The 18,559-nt window shown below is 40.8% G+C and overlaps 1 protein-coding gene across 2 annotated transcripts in view; it reads right to left on the bottom strand.

Annotated features, from left to right (window-relative positions):
* The window catches only part of LOC126873815 (octopamine receptor beta-2R-like), a 612,816-nt gene that overhangs the window by 427,521 nt on the left and 166,736 nt on the right, over window positions 1–18,559 (bottom strand). The window lies entirely within an intron of this gene.

Below are 18,559 nucleotides of genomic sequence, written 5' to 3'. Positions count from 1 at the left end.
GGTTACATGTTTGTTATATCTTGTTAAGCGTAAGTAGCTTAATTGGAAAAGCCCTCATCATACAAGCGGAATATCAGGGTTCGAATTTCGATCCAACATACCGAGATTGGTCGAATATTATTTCTCTCCTTACAGTATATAATTAATAATAAGTGGTAGTAATCGAATTTATGCTGTACTTATACAATCGAAAAAAATAAGAATTAAATCATACTGATATTATCGTTAGCAGGATATTGATCTAACCCAATCTATAACTGATTTACCTTTCTTTATCTATATTAAAAGCAATTAGCAATGAATTAAGTTTAACTTTTAAGTTTAACTATAAAATCAGAGTGACCTATACATCAGGATAAAGTGTAAGGGAAACTGAATTTAGTCGATGATTGTATGTGAATACCTAACTAAGGTGGAGGCATGTATAGAGAAAAATTATTCAGTATGATGACCTTGGCAACACGTTTTAAGCTCATCAAAATCGGTGAAGTGTGCCCTGATGTAAATAATTAGCTTTATAAATTTATCAAAATAATCACTTTTAGAATTAATTCATGAAACTAAATCATGTCCACGGTATATATAATCTCATCTTTGTACCTATTCTTATACCTATATCTGTATTGTAAACCTAAAATCTAGAAACGTATAAGACACATTGAGAAACTTTTTTAGGAAACTCATCAACGAAACGAACTAAACTGCCAAGAACTATCGTATCTTCGAATCTCTTCATACCGTCGATCTATTATACTTCGATTAAGTCGTTATCGACTCTGGCAAAGTAAAATGTTGATAAATTACGCTAGAAATCCGACTCATTGTCGAATTGTTCGAAGAGTTCTAATTGGTCGTTAAACACTTTTTAACTCTATAACTGCAATTATGAGTTACGTTCTTGCACACCTCATTGCTTATGGAAATTAAAATCGCAGTTGGAGCTAGCACAATAAGCGTGTCATGCTCGAAGAGACTGCCTTCCTTACGGGTCTTTCAGTAAACTCTACTTACAGTTTGTTCGAGTCACAAATAATGAACCAGTTTTCACAGTGAAATAATCGAGGACCTTGAATCGGAAGAAATACTTTGGAAAATACCTCCCTTCTTTATCTTCGTATATAAAAAAGAAAATGTTAATTGCGATGGCTCGGAAAGCATCGAGAATATTGCATCTCATCGTGATACAAAATTTATATGCAGTCTGTACGTCGTTTTATATGTCTAAGCTAAATATCTTTTTGTATCGAATAATTATGAAAGTCTTGACATCGTCTATAACACAAAAGAAAAGTGCTGCTTTATTTACCAAACTTGTACAAATGAATCAAGTTTCTTGTAGTTATGTGTCTAGAATTCAAATAATTTAAATTCGAGTTTGTGTTCATGCAATATAATTTACTTGACTTCACGTTTGTGTTCATACAAGTTAATCGTTTGATTTCGAGTTTGTATATATACAAACGAAATCGTCTAACTTCAACTTTGTGTTCATATAATGCAAGTTACTCAACTTCAAAATAATATTCATACAAATTAAGTTATCTGATTTTAAGTTCATGTAAGTTAAGTTACTCGATTTCAAGTTTAACGCTTATGGTATGTGTATGTATAAACATGTTCTTATTTTAATCAAAGTCGACTTCTATTTTATTGATAGCACCTAAAAACAGAACATCTAAATGTTTTAAGTGTTATAAATTAGAGTATAAAAAACCGAGCCTATTCTATTTGAAAAAGTAGTGGTGACTTATGCATATTCAAAATGTCACTTTCTGAGTAGACACCTACACTAAATCATATATTATTTAAAATTGTTTAATTTTTCCTCATGAAATTCTTTTCTGTCTTCTAACGTTTCAGGGATATAGTTTGTCCCAGGACAACCTGTATTTCATGTTCCCATTATTTTGCTAAACATTCTGAATATTTGTCTTCAAATTTGATAATGTAGAGTTGATGAGTTGACAAATGTTCGGATTGATTGATTCACCTAATTAAGAGAATACGTAGATGTTCTTTGATATGGCATAGTAATAAATTAAATAAATGATGCAATTGTTATGTCTATATCTATACGATATACAATATATGATCGTTTTGGTATTTAATAATAAAACAATAATTGTAATTATAATAATAATTTGAACAACAACCGTATATGACACTTGTTCTTCTTTTATTCATAGAATGGTATTTGCAATCAATTCCCCAAGGAAAGTATATGACATATAATAGCTATAAAAGTCAAACATCTCCACATGCTCCCAATTGGATAGCCTGTATTGTACTTATGTTACAGCAAAATAAATTTCTAAAGATACGAGAGGATTTTGTTTTGTGGACAGAACGAATATACAAAACAATCAAAACAACGTAGAAATTTAAAACATGTGTTGTGATAAACCGCTGCGGAAGGGAATTGCACATAAACGCGAAGGAGTTCGCATGGAAATTATGAGGTCGGCTCTTAAACACGACATCGCGGGCTTTCCCTGCTTTCCACTAAAGTAATTCCGCCGGCGCAACGCGGCGACGACAGTCGCTCGGCATTACTCCTATGTACTCGTGTAAGAACCGATAACGAGTATCGAGACGTTCATGACCGTGCCCACGGCCGGAAACGGATTCAATTTTCTTCGAGCAACCGGCGCGAACCAATCGGAACGTGTCCTCATGACCCACCGAATATTCGCGTAAACGACCAAATAAATCTCTTGTAACTTCTACTGAAATCTCCAATACTTCTAAGGTCTGAACTCACTTGAGACGTATACTTCTACTTTCTTTGTGTAAAGATGTGTAAATCTCTCGATACGATGACCACATTTCTACCTCTGATTATCTATTATCGAGCTGTACATGTTTATATAAATACAATTACTCACATTAATTCAGTCACAATGCTACATTTGTTGCTTTGTATAAGAGAGGTTGATATGTGTAGTATACATGTATGTATGTATATCGTGTTACTTGTTTTACGAAAACATAAATCATTTATTGTGTCTTGAAAATAATTTCGTAAACAATTTCTTCCGAACAATAACATTTAATTGTACGATAGCTGTAAAAATAACTTCGTTACAGTTTCCTGATTATGTCAGTCAAATAAAAATATACAAAAGATATAATTAATATTATTAAGAATAATTAAATAAAGTAAATATTTCTTTATGTAATGAAAAAAATAAAAGTAACTGAATGTAAATAAAATAATTTATTAACTTTGTATGTGTATAGTTAACAGAGCTATTTGAAATCTCATTAGCATTTGAACGAAACACAACTACCATGATTGTATTGGTAAAATTTGAAATGAATCTATGACTGTATTTATACATCAGGTAGATATTTAGAGAAAGATGTTTATTGAAAGCGCACACTTCGCAAAGGTGATTGAAGCACTTGAGCAGTCAATATTCACTATATTAATCAACCACAACATGTAGTAAGTTCATTTTTAGCACTAATTGTATACTCAAGACTATTATTTATGCTGTATACTAATTTTTCACTGACTGTATATTAGCAATAAATATCTTGTAACTTTCGTATACATTTTTGGATTTGTTTCGAATTTTATCATTATCGTCACGATAGTGCCTCACTACGGTCTTAACAAAACTTGAAAAGATTTCATATAATGTACATAATATCGCTAACTCATAAAAAGGTCCTGTGGTATATGTCCGAAAATACTTTTGTGAGTTGCTATGCACAGGGTTTTCAGCATAAGTCAATGAATTCAATATTTCTAAATCCACGATAATCTGAAGGTCATAGTATTGCAAGTCGTTGAACTTGTCTTGGCATCAGGTATAATGCTATGACACGGAGGAAGAGATATGGGAGGCAACCAGAAGAATGACCTCCCGCAACGTGGCACCGGGCCCGGACGGAATCCCTGGCCGGATCTGGGGGGAATGATGGTGGTCATGGCCCCCAGACTCCGGCACCTCTTCACAAGATGCCTGAGGGAGGGAGTCTACCCGGGCGTGGCGGACGGCGAGACTGGTCCTGCTCCATAAAGAGGACCGACCGACGACCTCGCCGTCGGCGCACCGGCCGATATGCCTACTGGACAAGGTCGGCAAACTACTCGAGAGGGTAGTCGCCGCCCGCTTGGAACGACACATAGCGGGCCAAGTGCCAGGTTTGCACGAAAGCCAGTACGGCTTCCGGAAGGGGCGCTCGACGATTGACGCGGTCAGACGCGTACGAGCGATTGCGGAGGACATGGTCTCCCGGAAAGGCGTGGCGCTGGCGGTTTCCCTGGACATCGTCAACACGTTCAACACCATGCCATGGGACAGGATAGTGACGGCCCTGGAGCACTTCGAGGTTCCCAGCTACCTCGTCCGATTGATCCGAGCCTACCTCGACGACAGGTGGGTGTGTTACACCAGTAAGGAAGGAGAGGAAAAGCGATCCGTCGAGCGTGGCGTCCCGCAGAGCTCGGTGCTGGGCCCCATACTATGGAACGTTGCGTACGACGAGGTACTGCGATGCCCGTTACCCCCAGGCGCGGCCATGATATGCTATGCGGACGACACCCTAATCCTGGTCGAGGGTCGTGGCTGGCACGAGACGCTGCGCATTGGCGAAATCGCAACGGCCTGTGCGACCCGTGCCGTGAACGAACTGGGCCTGAGAGTCTCCCCTGCGAAGTCGGAGGCCACCTGGTTCTTTGACAGGAAGAGGCGAGGGACACCACCGCCCGGCCTATGCATAAACATGGCGGGTGAAACCGTCCGGGTGGGATCACAGATAAAGTATCTGGGACTCACCATCGACAGCCAGTCGACGTTCGAGCCGCACTTCGACTCACTGATCCCGAAGGTGTCAGCGGCTGCCAATGCCCTGTGCGGCCTACTGCCGAACATCGGCGGGGCCGGAGACGCGGTGCGCCGACTTTACGAGGGCGTCGTTCGGTCACGAGTGATGTACGGGGCCCCAGTATGGGCGGACGACCTGATGGCAAGCCGTCGCAGCATTCTGCTCCTGAGAAGGCTGCACAGAGTGACCGCCATCAGAATCATTATGGGATACCGGACGGTGTTTCACGCGTCGGCGTCCACCCTAGCCGCCCCCCCCCGTGGGAGCTGCGGGCGCTGGCGCTCAAAAAGAGATACACCCACCAGAGAGAATGGCATCCGGGAGAAGACCCTACCGAGCAGACGGCTCCAAACGACACAGGAACCGCCGAGGAGGACACATGGAACCTGTGGCGATCCCAACTGATCAACGGGAGAAGCGAACATCGAGGCGCGGAAGCGGTCCTACCAAACTGGGAGGCATAGAGGAGCCGCCACGGCCTCCCACTCACATTCAGGATGACACAAGTGCTCACCGGACACGGCGTGTTCAGCGAGTTCCTGAAGAAGATCGGACGGGAGACAACGGACATCTGTCACCACTGCGGGGAGGGCAGGGACACAGCCCAACACACCCTGGAGCTCTGCCCGGCGTGAGAGCTGCCCCGCTACACCCTGCGACACGTCATAGGAGAAACGTGGACCCCCTCAGCGATTGTGGAAGCGATGTTGAGAGGGTCACAGGAATACGAGGCCGTCCGCCTCTTCTGCGAGCGAGTTATGCTCGCGAAGGAGCGAGCGGAAAGGGAGAGAAAGAAAAACTCTCACCCCTGCAGGATAAGACGATGGAGAAGGATGGCAGTCAGACGACCCAGAGCCGCCCCGCCACCACCCGAACGGACTACGACCAGAAGAAGTGACAGCGCTAGGGGCAACGACCTCCCCCTAACGCCTACTCAATAGCCGGCTCGAACAAGAGAACGCGAGAAGGGGGTGCAACTGAAGTTAATTCATAAGAGGTTCCTGGAGCACCCCTGTCACACGCATAAGATGGTCATCGTGGAGTTTTAGTCGGTAAGGTATAATGCTATGAAGTCAAAAATATATCATGTCGTTTAAAAAAGTCAAGGCTACCTTTATTTTATATAAAAAGAAGCATTTTGGCGATTTTAAGTATTGCAATTTGTATCTAATTCAAAACAGATCAACTTTTGTTTCAAATATCTCTTGCTATATTATCGGAACTGTTTGAAAAAATGTGCACACCATTTCATTGAACACCCTCTACGTTAAAAGTTACATTAAATTGTTTATATTATTTATATTAGAGCAGAATAATTTCTGCACATCGACTTTTAATTTTAGAAGCCATATCATCCACATTATCTATTAATTACATCATTCACTCTTGTATTTGATACTTTTAATTGGAGTATTCCCACAATCCGATATCTCGTATCAGATTACTTGTTAAATAATAATCGGTTCCGGTGCGAATCGACTGAATAAATTAATTGACCGAGCTGGGTAAATAAACACATCGACGATCAATTGTTGATAATAGAGAATATAATTAGAGCGTTTGACAATAACATATATTTTCATTGAAAACGAATTGATTCGTTAATTGACGTTGATTAACTTGCATGTAGATTGTCTTGTAATCAAATGTTTGTTTAATTTTATTAAATACGCCAATCTTACCGGATATTATTTCGATGCACAATATGTGAAATATCGGGATATATCAAAATTTCGTGGAGATATCATGGAATTTTGTCATGACTATGCTGAATTCGTCTAAGCGATACCGAGAATCCATGAGCTGGATGAAATTTTCGAAAATTCCGAGAAATTTCGGGCAAACTACTGCACGAGTAGATCAGAAGTGGCATTAAATACCTCAGCAACGTTTCCATTCGAAATTATGAAGCAGACTGCGCGTAAATGTTCCTTCCAGTTAAATACTTCAAACTTTGGAAATTCCTTTCATTGATAATGTGATTCGTAGATTTCGCTTATTCATAAGGAAATTTTAAAACTCCCTCATCACATTATTAATGAATTTCTATCTGTGCCATCGAAATTCCGAATATTGTAGTATAATGTATAATTATTTATGGAAATTAAATTTTGATATAGTAAATACATATGTACAGAATGTCCATAAATAACTACCATTAGAAATATTGCTAAACGGTTGATATCAACGAAAAACGAGTGCATTAGCGTTTTCACCTTCTTCGTATAGAATATGATAATTTAAAAGAAAATTTTGTTTACCAAAGTTTTCAAGGTGTTTGAATAATATAAATGTCAAAATAGTAAAGGAATCTGCAATATAGTATATGTCAATTTTAGTACAGCTAACGAAATATTATTTAAAATATAAACTTTGGAATAGTAAATAGAATCTTGAATGAATTAAATAGAAGCGAGTATAGTTAAGAAATAAATTTTCCAACCCTTTATAATTAGAATTTTTCTTGTTGACAGTACAAAAAACTTAAAGTTTATTATGATTTTTACTTATTTTATAGTATAGGTAATAATATATATTGTTTTATTGCTATCTATCGAATTATTTAATATTTATTTCCTGATTGATTAGATACTATCTAATATTTCTACTAAATTTACTCTAGAATATTAATTCACTGTAGAATTTGAAGCCTGTATCGTCATTTGCCAAATCTGAAATATTGTCACTCAACCACATGCAATCACTCAAAATTAATCCTTAGGACAACCCACAAGCAAGTTCTATCCTTAAGGGAAAGTTTCGTATTTTATAACCCACATTTTCAAAGTTCTCAAACAATTTCAATCGAACTTCAACTATTCCGTCAATGATGCTACATAAATTACATAAATACTGAATGTATCCATATTAATAGACACATATGTATGTATAAGTAAATAAAATAGAATAATTTAATTTCTATTACTTTATACTAAGTAACCAGATAATCTGATAAGCTATATGTTTGTGGTAATGAGAAAAAATGGATATTAGTAACTAAGAATTAAAGATGTTGATTATCCAGGGAGATTACATTTAAATATCCAGAGAGGTTTATATCTTTTCAATTTACAAGAAAAATATTCTAAAATTCTATTAAAATATGTTTCTATTTCGAAATAGCCATAAATCTTTTGAAATATCTCTCGCAAAATTTGCCTCACTCAATATTCACAAAAAATCGAACCCAATAACGCAATAAAAGTGACAAAAATTATTGTCTTTAAAGAAAACCTCATTCTTTAATGCTAATGACAAACGACGTTTGTTTTATTATAGAATTTCGATAATGGCGGAATGTATATGTACACACACATATATATGTCGGAGATGAAAGGACATCGGGGCTTCCCTTTTGGAATGCTGGGAAAAACCCCAATACCCTAGCCCAGACTTTTACTATAGTTACACTTACGTAATAAAACTAAGAAATAGTTTTAATGTCCTAATCCGATTTTATGACGATGGGCTTGGGCTCGAAGTGACATAACGGATCACTGAACGTAGCCACGGTCACGGGAGGGACGTGTACCTGACAAAGATATGGAATAATTTATAGCTCTCCTTAAAAACAAAGATTGACCCGAGAGGTAGGGAGAAGAATATATAAAGGCAGTTTCACTCGGACTGCAGGTCAGTTTATTCAGACAAGTTTTACTTGTACGTTGAATCATACGTGTATCACATCACATTCGTCATCCCGTTGACCGTGGATTCGTTATCGAACATGAATTCATTGTCATCAACATCTCGATCATCCGATCGCCGCTATTACTTGTAGCCTCTTGTAATAACCACATTTGTACCAATAAATATCAGCTATAACCGCAATGGCAAATTCGAGTGAAGATTCGCAAAACGCCCAAAATTCCAACCTAACCCGACATATATATACATATGTAGGGTTAGGGGCGTGAAACGAATCTTCGTTTGGGTTACACGTTGTCGTTATGCAATAGAGAAGACATTGACTAGTGCAAATACGATTATTATAGAACCGGACAAGTAACCGCGGTAGTTAGGTACTCGAGAAACTAATGACAATGATCCTAGGTTCAATAACGAATCCGCGGTCGACGGGATGATAGATGAACGTACTCACAAAATCTAAGTCGGACGCGTAATATTCACTGATCGTAAAGAGTTACTCCTTTCATCAATGAGATCGCGAGCGAGAATGCCTTTCCCGTCCCGATGATGCCACAGAGGAAAGCTATAATGGGGTGTGTCTAAGGATACGAGATCATCGGATTCGTCGAGAAAAGCCTTCGTTCAGAAAGTAAGGAAAATTGGCGTTGCTGCTAATTGGTCAATCTCCATATGGGTGGTTAGAAAAAGATGCTAGCCGCCCTCGAGGGAAAGTTGCTAGTGGGAGACGCCGCTCGTTGAAAAATATGTCTCCCCTATCTTCCCGTAGTTGGGACAAAGACTGTTTGTCTGTTTGAAGGACTTTAGTTAACTAAACCTTAAGATTTATAACGGGCCCTCGGGCTAGCCGAACATGTACTGCGGAGACGCATCGACATCTGGCAATCATCTTACTCGAAGAATAGGGTCTGCGTGTGGCGAGCCACGGGACAGAAACCGTTGGAATGTTTACTGTCGCGTGTCGCCACGAATATTTCTTTTAAGGAGAGCTATTGAATTACTCCATACCTTTGTTAGGCAAAGCGTTCATCCCGTGACCGCGGCTACGTTCGACGACTGACTGTCGCCTCGAGCCCAAGCTCATTATCACAACTCTCGAACAATTACAATCGGATTGAATAACTATAATTGTTCAATTACAGCTATAGTAGACTCTGGGTTACAATGTTGCGGGATTATCCAAAATTCCAAAGGCTCCGGTGTTCTTTCATCTCCGACACATATATACATACATATATTCTTCGCGTTTTCTCTCTGACATAATGGTTCACGAGCTTTCAGCGTTAAATTATCCTCCCTTCCACTCTATCCTCTCTCCTGACGACGTTTCCATTCAGATCCTTCGGCTGCCTTCCGGTTTGCGTGGAGCCTCGAGCACGCCAAATAGAACGAATAACGAGTGGGGCTATTCGATTGCAAAATAAATGCCATAGTTTTCCGGATGCGAGAATCTTGCTGGCTGAGATAGAAAGGATGGAATTCGTAATGAGTTCGAATGCTCAACCACGCGAAAATAGGGAAATAAGTTTCAGCTTGCTCGAGACCGATATAGGTTAGGTATGGTAATTGGGTGCTCGATTATACTTCGTCTGGTTTTATAGAACGAAGATTTCGTTCTTAGATGTGAGTATGTTGGGATAATTGGAAAATTTGAAGAGATGTAAAGTGGATGTGGAATTGGTTAATCATTTTCCTGTACTGAACAGAGCGGACGAAGGAGAGGCCATAAAATCATAAGCCAAGGTAAATTTGAAATTTCCAAAAAACTAATAAACGAGTCATCTTAAATCAAACAGCTATCTTCGATTTATTTCCATTATTATTACCCCTTCTCTTGAATTTTTCCTACAATCCTCTCTGCTTGCAAACCTCCCTTATACGTTCCTATTTCCTTCTCTCACAAATTTTATTCTCTATTAAATCACCTACTCTTATTACTCCTTTTTATTCTCTCTCATTTCTAGTTATAATTACTTATATAATCCGAAAATGAGGAAAGAAATCAAACTAAATTAGATCCAAAATTCAAGGGCCCATTTGTAATAACACAGGTTCTGGAAGGAGATAGATATACTCCAAAAACGCTAGATGGGAAAAATCATATAAATACAGCCATGATAGACTGAGAAAAATGCCAGATAGTTGCATTCCTGCTAAATTGGATGTTTGTAGTGGTGGCGAGAACAGTGAGTACTTCGATCTCAGAAGATCAGTAGCTCTGTTACGCCGGGCGACTCTCTGCCTGGCCCAGGTCACACACCGCGGGCCAGACGGACACCAGATGTCCGCTCTTCCGTACGGCGTACCCTCAATAGCCTTAAGCACCCGTCATAAACCCGAGTCACTTGCCTGCTAAGGTCCTTCAAACCAAACAAACATCTGTTTCCGAAGAATTTCTAAAGACTATTGTCTACCACGGCGGGACAAGGGAAAGTTAGTTTTTTTCACGTACGCTGCAACTTTCCTCCCACTAACCACTTTCTCTCGAGGGCGGTTAAGACCCTTCGTTTAACCAATTAGCAACGAAGCCTATTCCCTCACTCTCCTAACTAAAATCGTCACCAACAAATCCGATGGTCCCGTGCGCTAGACACACCCATCCTTAGCTTTCCTCCGACACAGCATCGTCACTCAACTTCACTTCTTCTACATCGTTGGGAAAGTCAACTACTAAGTATACCGCTAATGCCCATCGGGGCAGTCTAAGCATAACGCGAAAGTCGGTCTCGGTATTATCGAGTCTACATTTCCTCTCCTAAATATCTTATAATGCTACGTCCACTAATACATTAGGTCCAATTATAAGAGCCCTGCTCTAACGTACATATATATCTTATCTTCGTGCGATAAGTGATTATCTATCTATCTATGCTCATCAGTGTAATCTAAGTGTTGGAAATATATAATTTATAATTCTGTGAATCACAGTGTTATACAAACTCAATCACCCCTATTATCTCAACGGAAATCAGGGGATCGATCAATTCGTGGTGTCGATTGTTATAATCGTAACGGGGATTTACGACCCCCGTTGACGTCTCTCCTAGCGACTACGTCTCCCCGCGATTGGTCGAATAAACAAGCTCTATGACCATCCCTGTTTCCTGTTGAGTGCTGAAGCGTGCAGACGTGTGTCTAGTGCTCTGTGAAGTTCACAAAAAAAAAAAAAAAAAACAAGGAAGCACGTGACGCCTATCCGTCGAAAGTGAATCGAAACAGACACAAACCAAGTGTTTCTTAACTTACTAGTGGAAAATCCAACGCTCCTAATCTCTGACTCGAATCATAGTCTCTCTAATAATTATTTCAAATTGAATTAACTAACTCGAACATGGCTCAAGTATCTCGATCAGGCTCTCTTGAGAAAAACCATAACTGCACCGCTCCACCTCCTCCGTGGCAAAAGGACAATATATCCCTCCTTACAATCGACACTAAAAACATAAAAAAGCATAAGCTTGAAACAGTTAAAACAAACGCAAACATTTGCCAGAACGAACAGTCAACAAGGCGTGTAACTATCTACAATAGATATGGAATATTAGAATCCACAAACGACTCCATGGACGTAGCTGAAACACTAACTAACCAACATACACAAAAAATCCCCCTTTCCCACCTATCTTCATTGATGATATCATCGACATTCAAAAAATGATAAAGTCCATTGAGAAAGATATCAACAAAGAGGATGACAAATTAAAAGTAAATAATAACCAAGTTAAAATTCTGCCGACTAACCCAGACTCCTATAGAAAACAAACAAAGCTACTAATAACCTTGAACGTAAACTTCTACACTTATCAACTTAAACAAGAAAGACTGTATTTTCGACTAGTCGCGGGGAGACGCGTTCGCGGGGAAACGTATCAATGGGAGCAGTAAATTCCCGTTACGATTGTAATAATCGACGTCGCGAACAGATCGGTCCCCTGATTTCCGTTGAGATAATAGGGGTGGTTGAGTTGGTATAACGCTGCAATTAACAGGGTTATAAACTATGTATTTCCAACAACTTTGCACAAGATAATAAAGCCGATGCGTAAGAGGTAAGTGAAGAATAAATGGATTGCACTTAGATGAGAGAATCAGTGTAGAGATGATGACTGATTTGAAGATAGAGCTCGAGTCCTGGTAGATATGTAGTCATCGAAGAAGTCTTGAGATGTTGAGTCTGTTCGAATTGAGAGTTAACTGAACGTCTGCTCTCACGTAATTACGGAGGAAAGCTCGGTGTGTAGGTATTTTTTGAACGAAGGAAGCGGATTCGTTGTTTACACTTTTCGTTATGAAAAGTGAGGGTAATGATCCGCGATACCCATTGGTTATGGCCAGCGTTAATGAATGAAGATAGGAGGAGGAAGTCCATATAACTTCTACCATACCCAACTTCCATCGTTCCAGAACGACTACCTCCAAGCTACAAATAATCCCTCAAATCTGCTGTCCGCAAGGTGGATGGGCGCGTAGCCCTACAGAAAAAGCCAACCTATTTGCTAATCACCTATCTAACGTATTGAACCCCCACTCTTCCAATATTGCTGTGGAAATAACGGAATACCTGCATTCTTCCTTCCAAATGTCTTCTCCTATTGAACCCTTCACTTCTGTAGAAGTTACAGAATTAATCCGTCGCCTAAATCCCAGGAAAGCATCGGGACATGACCAAATATGTAATAAAGCAATCAAGGAACTTTCCATAAAAGGTATGAATTTTTAATGCAATTCTTTGCCTTGAATACTATCCTAAGTGCTGGAAAATATCACTGATTACTGTCGTCCCTAAGCCCGGTAAACCAATACACGAAACTAGCTCTTATTGCCCAATTAGTCTTCTACCCACCTCGACCAAACTATTTGAGAAGATGCTAACGAAACGACTGCTTCCACTCTTAGAGGATTTAAAAACAATGCCAGATCATCAATTCGGTTTTCGGAAGCAACATTCTACGATAGAGCAAATTCGGCAATAGAGCAATAGGCTGTTCATGATTAAATACTTAGACGCTATAACCTCAACGTTTCCAATAGAAGTTGGCATACCCCAAGGCAGTATACTCGGACCTCTGCTGTTCACCATCTACACTGCCGATTTACCAACTTTAACAGAGATAGTCACAGCGACATTTGCTGACGATACAGCTTTATTAGCATTCCACTCAGACCCGATAATTGCCTCCTCAACTCTCCAGCGAGGTCTCGACTCTATGGAAAAGTGGTTCCACAAATAGCGCTTCAAAATAAATGAAAATAAATCCAGTCATATAACCTTCACGCTGCGGAAACAATCCTGACAACAGGTGACCATAAATAATATTCCAATTCCAAACAAAGATTCAGACAAATATCTGGGCATGATTCTGGACAGAAGAATGACATGGAAACGACACATCGTAGATAAATCCAAACAACTGAAATCAAAACTAAAAAAATTCTACTGGCTCGTTGGCAGACGCTCCAACTTAAACATGCAGAGTAAAATAATGCTATATAAAGCCATATTAAGACCTGTTTGGATCTATGGGATCCAACTATGGGGAACAGCGAGTAGTTCCAACATAGAAATACTCCAACGCTTCCAATCGAAAACACTAAGATCCCTAATAGATGCACCCTGGCATGTTACTAATGAAGCAATAGATCGCGACCTCAAGATACCCACAATCAAAGAAGAAATAACAAAATGTAGTAATAAATATATCAAAAGAGTAAACAAACATTGAAACCCCCTAATTACTAAATTACTTAATACGTCGGACCAGATCCGCAGGCTAACAAAACACTATCCGTTAGACCTTAGCACTAGATTCAGCTAGAAATAAACTTATTATAAATAATTAGCCATGTCTCTGCGCCAGGCCAGAGAATCTTAATCAAAATACTCAATGCGAGAATTGATTGTAAAGTACTCGTAAATAAAAAAAAAAAGCTATAACATCTGGCGGAGTGAGTTCACATGCATTTTAGGGCGATAATGTAAGGATGCTCAGTCAGACCGTGGAACGAAGCTCTGTGTGCTCGTGCGATTTAGAAAAACGAGATTCATTTGAGTACGAAATCGAGAATAGTCCATCATGTCATTACGATCGGACTGGAAATCCACAGGATGTAACTAGTACTTTGAATACTAATCGTCATGCTACTGATTTTTTTTCTTTTTATTTGTTGTTAAACATCCGATCAAAATTTTTGTTGTTGAACTGGACCCTTGGCTTATTGGAACATTTAGTTAAATGGTAAATGGTTAAATGGTATAATGGTTACAAAATAAATGGTTAGTTGTATCGAGTCTAATGTTGGGAAAACCCAATATTTCAGTTATAGCCGGGGACGTGTGATAGTCAGGATGTCGGAGATAAGAGGACACCGAAGCCTTCCCTTTGGAATTTTGGGAAAATCCCTTACACTTTAATCTAGACTCTACCATTGCCGTAATTAAGCAATTGTCGTCATTCAATCCGATTGTATTTGTTCAAGACTTGCGATAATGAACTTCGGCTCGAGGCGGCAACCAGTCGCCGAACGTAGCCGCGGTCAAGGAATGAACGTTTTGCCTAACAAAGATATGAAGTAATAGTATAGCTCTCCTTAAAAAAAATAGTTGTAGCGGCACTCGACAGTAAACATTCCAACGGCTTCTGTCCCGTGGCTCACCACACGCAGACACTATTCTTCGGGCAAGATGATTAACAGTTGTTGAGGCATCTTCGACAGTACATGATTAGCTAGCCTGAGAAACCGCTATAAATCCTAAGATTTAGGTAACTAAGGTCCTTCAAACAGACAAATAGTCTTTGTTCCATAGTTATGGGAAGATACGTGAAATCTATTTTTCTCGCGATCGGCGCTTCCTGCTAGCAACTTTCCCTCAAGGGCGGCTAGCATCCTTCTCTAACCACCAACATGAAAATTGGCCAGTAACGTCAACTTCCTTCACTTTCCGAACGAAGGCATTTTTCCACGAATCCGATGATTTCGTGTCCTTAGCCACACCCCACCATAGTTTTCCTCTGCAGCATCATCGTGACGGAAAGTCATTCCCTCGTGAGGTCACATTAGCGAGTTACATAGCGCCTTTACGCTTGGTGGATATTTTATGTTTTAACAAAGAGTTAGTTCAGCAATACTTGTAACGTAGACAAGAAAGTTGGGTACAACTTGGACTATGGAATAAAGTGCATTCTGTTATCCCGTTGATCGCGGATTCGTTATTGAACCTAGGATCATTGTCATTAGCTTCCCGAGTATCTAAGTACCACGATTACTTGTCAAGTTCTGTAATAATCGTATTTGCACTAGTCAATGTCTTCTCTATTGCATAACGACAATGTGTAATCCACTTGAAGATTCATTTCACGCCCCTAACCCTAATTATAACATGTATATATATGTCGGGTTAGGTTGGAATTTTGGGCGTTTGGCGAATCTTCACTCGAATTTGCCATCGCGGTTATAGCTAATGTTTATTAATACAAATGTGGTTATTATAAGAGGCTGCAAATAATAGCGGCAATCGAATGGTCGAGATGTTGATGACAATGAATCTAGGTGCGATAACGAATCCACGGTCAACGGGATGACGAATGTGATGTGAAACACGTATGCTTCAACGTACAAGTAAAACTTGCCTGAATAAACTGGCCTGCAGTCCAAGTGAAACTGCCCTTATATATTCTTCTCCCTACCGCTCGGGTCAATCTTTGATTTTAAGGAGAGCTATATAAATATTCCATACCTCTGTCAGGTACACGTCCCTCCCGTGACCGTGGCTACGTTCAGTGACCCGTTATGTCACTTCGAGCCCAAGCCCATCGTCATAAAATCGGATTAGGACATTAAAACTATTTCTTAGTTTTATTACGTAAGTGTAACTATAGTAAAAGTCTGGGCTAGGGTATTGGGGTTTTTCCCAGCATTCCAAAAGGGAAGCCCCGATGTCCTTTCATCTCCGACATATATATGTGTGTGTACATATACATTCCGCCATTATCGAAATTCTATAATAAAACGCGACGGTTGGACACTCGCGATACTAGTGATGTTGGTTCAATAACGAATCCGCGGTCAACGGGATGATAGATGCACGTGCTCAGAAAAATCTAAGTCGGACACTTTGCAGAATATCCACCGAGCGTACGGACTCTAAGTAACTCGCTAATACGACCTCACGAGAGAATGACTCTCCATTGCGATGATGCCGCAGAGGAAAACTATGATGGGGTGTGTCTGAGGACACGAGATCATCGGATTCGTCGAGGATACCCTTCGTTCAGAAGGCGAGGGAATTTGGCGTTACTGCTAATTGGTCAATCTCCATATCGATGGTTAGAAAAAGATGCTAGCCGCCCTCGAGGGAAAGTTCCTAGTGGGAGACGCCGTTCGTTGAAAAATAGGTCTCTCCTATCTTCCCGTAGCTGGGAGAAAGATTGTTTGTCTGTCTGCAGGACTTTAGTCAACTAAATCTTAAGATCTATAACGGGCCCTCAGGCTAGCTGAACATGTACTCCGGAGATGCATCGACATCTGGCAACCATCTTGCTCGAAGAATAGGGTCTGCGTGTGGCGAGCCACGGGACAGAAACCGTTGGAATGTTTACTGTCGCGTGCCGCCGCAAATATTTCTTTTAAGGAGAGCTATAGAATTACTCCATATCTTTGTTAAACAAAGCGTTCATCCCGTAACCGCGGCTACGTTCGGCGACTGGATGTCGCCTTGAGCCCAAGCTCATTATCACAACTCGCGACAATTACAATCGGATTGAATAACTACAATTATTTAATTACAGCTATAGTAGACTCTAGATTACAATATTGCGGGATTATCCAAAATTCCAGAGGCTCCGGTGTTCTTTTCATCTCTGACATATATAATAATATGTATCATCTTTAACAAACCGATTAATTCGCCGTGTAAAATAGATGTTAACAGAAAATATTGAGTGCAATAACTGATTTCGTTATATCGTCTAGATTTGAAGCGGGTTCCATTGGGGCATCCACGTGGAGCAGACGTAGAGAGGACGCACCAGTGAGCGTGATCGAAATCTCCGGAAAACTGGAGAATTCGAACATGGAAGGTACCCAGAGTGAAGGATTAGTGTCTGTGAAAGAAAAGCGAGTGTAGGAACTACCGAAATCTGGTCTGGAAAGACGTTAAGGGCGAAATTAAACCGAGTGTGAGGTTATGACGGTGAGGAAGTCATATTAGGACGCGTGACAACAGCACCGCTACATGAGCTACCCGAGGAACTACACGGACGCAGCCATTTTGGCACGCGCGTCGGAAGCGCGCCGAGCAGGCCATTCGAAAGTGGCAGTGACTGGTGGAGTGACAAGTGCGGAAGAAGTGGCCATTTTTGCGTCCGATGGGGTAAAGGACGCAACCGCGGGGAAAAATAAGGAGGTAGAGGAAACCGTGAGAGGAGGGGACGAAGCGGAGTTGGCTGCTGAGCCGACACACGTCAATACCAGAAGCATGAAGAAGGCGGTCCCTCCTAAAGAGGGGTTCTCCTACTCCACGCTGAACGCGGGGGACCTACGGAGGAAGAGGAAACCCCCGCCGGCGAAGCGCCTCGCGCGAAGGAAAGGAAGGCCGGCGGATACCCCGAGCTCCCCACGGACCTAGCCGAAGAGATGTGAACATCTACTACGACGGACATAGTAGCGGATCTGAACCGTCAAGCCTATAAGGTGAAGCGGCGAGGACAATTGCTGCTGGCGCAACCGAGATGGTGAGAAGAATGGAGCCCGCTTCTGGCACCCTCCCTATAATGGAAGGACTCATAGCGACACTACAGGCGGAGAACGAGGCGCTCCGAAAAGCTGGTCTTGCGCTCCACCGCAGAGAACAGCAGTGAGACAACGCGTCTCGCCGCAATCGAATCCAAGATGGAAGAGCTAGCTAGGACCCTCGCTGCTCCAGTTGATGGAAGAACGCCTTCAAGACATAGAAAGAAGGAAAGAAAAGGAGGTCGGTCCCCACCTCCTTTTCTCGGAGGAGAACACGAGAAGGATAGAGCCTGAAGTTCCAAACACTTCAGTGACCAAGGGAGGTCAAGCGGCTGCCATGGAATGG

The sequence above is a fragment of the Bombus huntii genome, chromosome 15 (genome assembly GCF_024542735.1).
Source record: "Bombus huntii isolate Logan2020A chromosome 15, iyBomHunt1.1, whole genome shotgun sequence".
NCBI classification, from domain to species: Eukaryota; Metazoa; Arthropoda; class Insecta; order Hymenoptera; family Apidae; genus Bombus; species Bombus huntii.
The sequence above is the reverse complement of the archived record's forward strand: the minus strand, read 5'-3'. Positions and strand labels throughout refer to the sequence as shown.